General features: G+C 36.6%; 1 pseudogene; it reads right to left on the bottom strand.

Annotated features, from left to right (window-relative positions):
- Positions 1-282: 282 nt before the first annotated feature.
- LOC122449067 lies at positions 283-392 on the bottom strand (annotated as a pseudogene).
- Between the last annotated feature and the right edge of the window lie 7,289 nt (positions 393-7,681).

The raw sequence follows: 7,681 nt of genomic DNA, 5'->3' as shown, positions 1-7,681 counted from the left end.
AGTTCACTAAAAGATGTGCTTTTTCAAAAATTATAAACGCATGCCGAACTCTATCCAATGCTTTTTGTGTCTTAAACTTGACAGGTGAACCTAATGTTTCTCTCATTTAATGCGTCAATATGATGAATCTTATTGGCTGATTTTCTAATGATAATCTATTTATTTTTTTTTTAATTATCGCAGTAAGTTTATTTATTTTTTGAAGGTCAAGTTTAAATTTAATGACTTTGGTATTAACTATACACATACTAGTAAGTTCTAAGACTTAAAATCTTCCGGTTCAGTTGTGACTCCAGACAGGATCCAGAGAGGAGTTCTAAAAATCTCTTCTCTGGGTTCTTTACCCTCCTGTGTTAGCCTCTTCAGGCACTGCGTCAGCCTTAAAAGGGCACTGGAAAGGGTAAATGATAATCTATTTCTAAAACACATCCATCTTGATGATGAGATGTTTTTCCCTCTTCTTTTACTGATTTCAGTTTGCTAATATCTTGTTGAGGATGTCTGCATCCGTGTTCATCCTGTGGTTTCCATTTCTGGTGATGTCATTAACTGGTTTTCATATCAAGGCTGTGCCAGTCTCATACAAGTTGGGCTCTTTCTTCCTTTTCTGTTTTCTGAAATCACTTATGTAAGACCAGTGTTAGTCCTGAAAGGCTTCTGTTGCCTCACCAGGATCACTGCCTGCCGACATTGCACTGAGCACATCCCAAGGCCAGCTCTCAGGGAGGACCTGATTTCCTGTCCTCTGCTCAGTTCGGCCAAGGTACCTCCCCTGGGGTCTTCAGGGCTTCAGCAGGCAAGGGCCCGGCTTAACATGGCTCAGCAGCCCCCCAAGTCTTCCAGCCCCAGGGACCCTGCCCATCCAGAAATGCTCTAGAGCATGCTGTTCTTAACAAGGCCGGCCTTAGGGAAACTAGCTAACTGGAACCTAACCTGCTGGTATTAATAGAGCCAGCTGACCTGGGCAGCGAGAAAACCGATGCCTGTCTGCTCTATCCATCCTGTATCTCACTAAGGGAGAGAAAAGCTGAGAAACACAGAGGCACAGAAATGAAGAGCCACGGGCTTCATTAAAGGACCTAGACACAGTCATAGGATTACTGAACACCTCCTCTCCCCACACACCTCCCATCACATCACTAGCAGCCTATTTACAGCAGTTCCTATTACTCAGTACATTATGTCCAGATACCAAGAAAAAAAACACAAGGCATACTAAAAGACAAACACACACACACAGTCTTGACGTACTCCTTTCCTAATATGAAACAAGTGAGTTGTTCCATGACCATTTCTAACTGTTACTTCTTGACCCACATACAGGTTTCTCAAGAGACAGCTAAGGTGGTCTGATATTCCTGTCTCTAAGAATTTCCCACAGTTCGCTATGATCCACACAAAGGACTCAGCATAGTCAATGAAACAGAAGTAGATGTTCTTCTGGAATTCCTTTGCTATCTCCATGATCCAATGAATGTTAGCAATTTGATCTCTGGTTCCTCTGCCTTTTCTAAACCCAGCTTATGTATCTAGAAGTTCTCAATTCATGTACTGCTGAAGCCTAGCTTGAACAATTTTAAGCATGACCTTATTAGCATGTGAAATGAGTACAATTGTATGGTAGTTTGAACATTCTTTGGCACTGCCTTTCTTTGGGATTGGAACGAAAACTGATCTTTTCCAGTCCTGTGGCCACTACTGAGTTTTCCAAATTCACTGACATAAGGAGTGCAGCACTTTAAAAGCATCATCTTTTAGGATTTGAAAGAGCTCAGCTGGAATTCCATCACCTCCGCTAGCTTTGCTCATAGTAATGCTTCCTCAGGCCCACTTGACCTCACACTCCAAGATGTCTTGCTCAGGTATTCATGGATAGGAAGATTCAATGTTGTTAAGACATCAGTGCTTCCCAACTTGATCTATAGATTCAATCAATCTCAATCAAAATGCTAGCAAGTTATTTTGTGGATATAAACAAATTGTTTGTAAAGAGGCAAAAAGACCCAGAAAGGCCAACATTATATTGAAGAAGATGATCAGAGTTATAGAACTGACTGATGTGACCAGACAAGTAGATCAGTGGAACAGGAGAGCCCAGAAGTAGACTCATGTAAATATAATCAACTGATATTTGACAAAGGAGTGAGACAATGCAATGCAGTGAAGACAGCATCTTAAAAAAAATGGTGATAAAACAACTGGACATATACATGCAAAAAACTAATACAGATGCAGATTTTACCCATCATAAAAAATAACTCAGAAGTGATCAGAGACCCAAACATAAATCATAAAACTAAAAACTTCCCAGAAGGTAACATACAAAAAACCTAGATGGCCTTGGATATGGTGATGCCTTTTTTGACACAATACAACCAAAATATGATCAAAGAAAGAATGATAAGCTGGATGTCACCGAAATTAAAAACTTCTCCTTTGTGAAAGGCAATGTCAAGAAAATTAGAAGACAAGCCACAGACTTGTTTGGAGAAAATATTTGTAAAGATGTATCTAATAAAAGAGTGTTACCCAAAACATGTAAGCACCCTTAAGACTTAACAAGAAAACAAGCAAGTTGATTAAAAATGGGGCAAAGACCTGAATAAATACCTCACCAGAGATGATATTCATATGGCAAGTAACCATATGATAATATGCTGCACACACACACAAAAAAGAAAATATGTTGCACATCATATGTTATCAGAGAAATGCAAATAACAACAACAATGACATAACACCACATACCTATTGGCATGGTCAAAATCCAGGACACTGCCAACACCAAATGCTGACAAGTATGTGAAGCAACACAAACCCTCACTCACTGCTGGTGGGATGCAAAATATGGCAGCCACCTTCGAAGACAATTTGGCAGTTTCTTACAAAACTAAACATACTCTTACCATACGATCCAGCAATTATGCTCCTTGGTATTTACCCAAATGAGTTGAAAACTTATGTCCTCACAAAACCTGCACATGGATTTATAGCAGTTTTATTCGTAATTGCCAAAACTCATAGAGCCACTCTGGAAGACAATTTGGCAGTTTCTTACAAAACTGAATATACTCTTACCATACGATCCAGCAATTGTGCTCCTTGGTGTTTACCCAAAGGAGTTGAAAAATTATGTCCACACAAAACTCTGAACACAGATTTACAGCATCTTTATTCATAACTGCCAAAACATGGAAACCACCAAGATGTCCGTCAGTGGGTGATGGGTAAACTGTGGCACATACAGACAGGGAATGTGTGTGCTATCAAGCCATGAAAAGACAAGGGGAAACTGTAAATGTGTATTACCAACTGAAAGAGGCCAATTTGGAAGATTACATACTACATGGTTTCAAATTTATGACATTCTGGAAAAGCTGTAACTATGGATAAAGTAAAACTATCAGTGGTTTCCAGGGACTGCAAAGAGGAAGGGAAGAAGAGGTGGAGCACAGAGGATGTTTAGGGCAGGGAAACGACTCTATGTAACAGTGTAGTGGTGGATACATGTCACTATACATTTGTCCAAACCCAGAGACTGTAGGACACCAAGGGTGAGCCTTCATATGAACTATGGACTATGGATGATTATCATGTGTCAACATAGGTTCCTCCTTGGTAAATAAATAAATACTAAATAAACAGTACCATTCTGATGAGAGATGTTCATAATGGGGGAGGCCATGCAGGTGTAGTGTCAGGGGTATATGGAAATGTCTGAACTTTACTCTCAATTTTAATGTAAGCCCTAAACTGCTCTGGAAAATAAAGTATTAAAAAAAAGAATCAAAACAGAATAACTTCTCATATAACAAATACTTTGTTACCAGCAAACTAGCATTACAAGAAATGAGAAAGTAAGTTCTTCAGAATTAAAGAAGTTGTGTCAGGTAGAAATCTTGACTGTTAGAGGTGAAAGAAGAGCATACAAAATGGCATATACATCTGGCCAAATACAGAAGGCATTATGTTTTATTTGTCTTTAATGTCTTTTTACTACATATGACTATTCAAAGCAAATACTGTAAGAGTACCTTGTGGAGACCGTAGTATGTGTAGATAACAGCTATAGCATAAAGGATGTGGGGTGGAAGAAACAGGGACCTGTAACTGCAAGATTTCTACATTTTATGTGAAATTTTAAAACATTAACTATAATTAGAAGGTGAAAAGTTGCAAATGTAAAATACAAGTTTCTGTTCTAGTGAAGCAAGCACACTGCACCTTGTCTCTCCACTGGATGCAGTTATATATATGAAAACAAAACCTGAAAACAAGGCATGGAGCAACTAGCTGAGGTCACTGGAAGCCAGCAGTTGCAGGGGGGAAGAAAGAATTTGAAATATCACCAAATTAGCAGTGAGTCTCCCGTGCTTCCCTCCAGTGTCATCCAGCCTGGACTCAGTGCATCTCCGCCAAGCGCAACAAACCTCATCATGAATGAAGTAGTGTTGAAAAGCACACTCTTTAAAAATCAGAACAAGAATGACACCTACCAGTTTTGCTTCTAGTCAACATTGTTTAGGCCCTTGCACTCAAGAAAATGCATTACAAAGAACACAAAGTAGAAGAAAAGACCAAATGTCAGTATTCACAACTGTTTCAAAGTGACCCCCAAAATACATAGACAAAGTATTAAAATTATGGAGAAATTTTGGCATAATTGCTAGATATAAAATCAATATGCAAAACAACTGCAGTTCTATATAGGATATAATATAATAATATATGTTATATTTTCTATATAAGATATAGTTATGCTACATATAATATATAATAATACATAATATTATATAGAAAACATTTAAAATGCTATTTATAATAGCAATTAAGAAAACATTATCTAGTACTACTATCACTGAAGTTGATCTTCAACCTGTTTTTCACCCGAATCTGCTATTTGCTGTTAATTTTGGATGTCAGAAGGTCAAATGTCTACTTTAATGTCATTTCTTGTATCCCTGAACCTGTGAGACCATAAGACTGTGTGTTAGTAATTAGTAAACAAAGCATGTTATTAGATTTTATTGCTAATATCAAAATTTTTACAAATATAGGTAAACATTCTATATGTAACTTGGAGAGAATACTTAGGTTCTTTTCATGTTGAAATGTTATCTGTATTTATTATTGCAGGAGTAAAATTCCATAATAATTAATGATGGTTGTGAAAGCAGCTAATTGTATGTGAAAAAACAATCAAGAGCTTTCCAAATAGTTAAATAAACAAGGGGAAAGACTGCAGGTTAGTATGAATATTAAGTGAATGCATTAGTCAATAAATTTAGCATAAACATTATATCATTTCTGAACTAATAAGTGCTCCTAACACTTTATGTAATTATACAAGCACAGTACTAAGAATTAGGTTATGTAATTATTCTAGTCATCATAGACTTATTTGACATACTAGCACTCATTACATTAAATAAATTTAAAGCCTGCATTTAATTTTCAGGTACTTAATTTCATTTAAATCATTAGACTTTTAAGAAAAAGTATTTTTTAGGAACCCCTCACATCTCACAGAGATAAATTAAAAATATCAATACATTGCTATGTTTGCCATTTCAAATTTTCTCTAGAAAGAAAAGATCTCACCAATAAAACACACAAAAAATATGAAAACAATATTTGTAGAGAAGAAAATTATATTCCTCAAAAACACTCTTCCCCGTCACCACATTTGAGGGTGAGAGCACTGCTGATATGCCATCATTAGCTGTGGGAGCAATCTAACTGTTGTCAGCTCTGAGACTGCTTCTGCATCACAATATCAAACTTTCATACTAAAATTTTATTTAAAAATTGAAACATTTTTCATAATATAAATTTCCTGATAAAATTTTGTATTATGGATATGTTTGAGACATTTATTTAGTTTTCAGAAATTAGTTTTTGCCATAACTTTGGCCAAATACCTGTTTTGGCATTTGGTATTTGCAGAAATGTATTTGATGGGGCTCCAGTAACTCTGAACATATCTAAAAAATTATGTGCAAGACTGTTATGGAGAAAATGTTGAAATTTATCTGAAAACCATTAAAGAACACCTTAAAGGTGTTTATTCATATTTATGAATAGAAAGGCCCAAGATCATAAAGGTTTTATTCCCCCCCCCCAAATGATATACAGATCCAGTGTGATTGTAATGGAAAGCCCTGGAGGGATTTTGTGGAACCTGAGTTAAATATAAGATTTCTATGGAGACAAGAGCCAAGAATAACTAAGACTTTCCTAAAGAGCACACAGTGGGGACTTGTCCAACACCAAGACTTGTGAAGTTTTAGTAATCAACCCAGTGCCCACTGTGGTGAGACTGGTTTATGGATGGACCAATGGCTCAGAAATAGACATATGTGCGTTTGCAAATTTGAATTTTTATAATTTATAAACACCTACTGCTGAAAAGGATAAAACATGAAATTATCTGATTCATAAAAACAGAAATTTAATTGGCACATTAAAGAATATACCCCAAGGAAATAAGACTTCTAAATGTTAGCCCTTCACCTTATCTTACCTCACATATAATTGGGAGGCTGCTTTTCATAATTAATTACCATCTGTGATTACCATCCTATAAATAAAGCTCTCACATTCATACTCTTAGGAGTCCTAATAAGTGTGTAATCAAAATAGTACAGAAGCAGGGCAGGCTGCCTTCTACCTTGTGTGTAAGTGAGTGAGCTGTCAGCACGGTTATGGGTTGGCTTGGGCTGGCTTCAGCAAGAGGATCATGGCAGATTCTGACACTCAAGCTTGGGAAATAATCTTTCCTACAAAGAGAGGAAAACTGTAGCAAACCAGCCCTCATGACATCACTCCAATACTGTAAAATCTCTAGAGGTAAACTCTGTGAAAGCGCCCAGTTAATTTCTTTTTTGTCTATGATTCTGCATTTTTCAAAACAATCTTTTCCATTCCTGCTCACTCTGCATTTACACAAATACCCAGTCTACAAGATACCTGTCTGGACATTGCTTCGCCACTGATCTCCAGAAAGGTGCAGCATTTCTCTCTCTTCCCAGTGTGATTTAAGTTCCTCAGGCACAGAGGCCATGACCTCTATTTCCTGTGTGTATACGGCAAAGTCTAGGGTGGTCTTAGCAATAGCATCGACTGTATAGAGTCTTAAGGAAAAATCAAGAGTTCAAGGAAAGGATAGAGGTAGGGAAGGAGGTAGATGACAAGGGGTGGGATACAAGTAAAGGGATGAGACAGATGGTCTCAAGACTGTAATAAAGTGGAGAAATAGTAAATGGAAAAATCAAATTATAAAATAGTATTGCAATAGCACCTTATTTTTGTAAAAAGCATATAATACATATAGACACTCACACATACACATATACTCATAGGGACTATCAGAAATATATGTCACAATACGGTGGTTATTTTTTGTCATGTGAGTGATTTATATTTTCATTTTTGTGTCCACTTGTAATTTCAAATTTTCTAAAATGAGCATGTGTTATTTTTATAATTAATAAAAAATATTTTAAAGTATAAAACCAAATTTTCTACTTCTGGTTGTAAGGGAGTAACAATGTCCAGACTTGTATTTCTGTTGAAACAGCTAGAATATTAGACACAGTGTGTTAAACAAACCATCTGCAAAACAGCCAGGGCACATAAAACTGCTTTTACATGTTAAAGGCAGGACTACTGTTAAAGTGCA

The sequence above is a fragment of the Cervus canadensis genome, chromosome 10 (assembly GCF_019320065.1).
Source record: "Cervus canadensis isolate Bull #8, Minnesota chromosome 10, ASM1932006v1, whole genome shotgun sequence".
NCBI lineage: Eukaryota > Metazoa > Chordata > Mammalia > Artiodactyla > Cervidae > Cervus > Cervus canadensis.
Note: the sequence above shows the minus strand (reverse complement) of the source record. Positions and strands in the feature narration are given on the sequence as shown.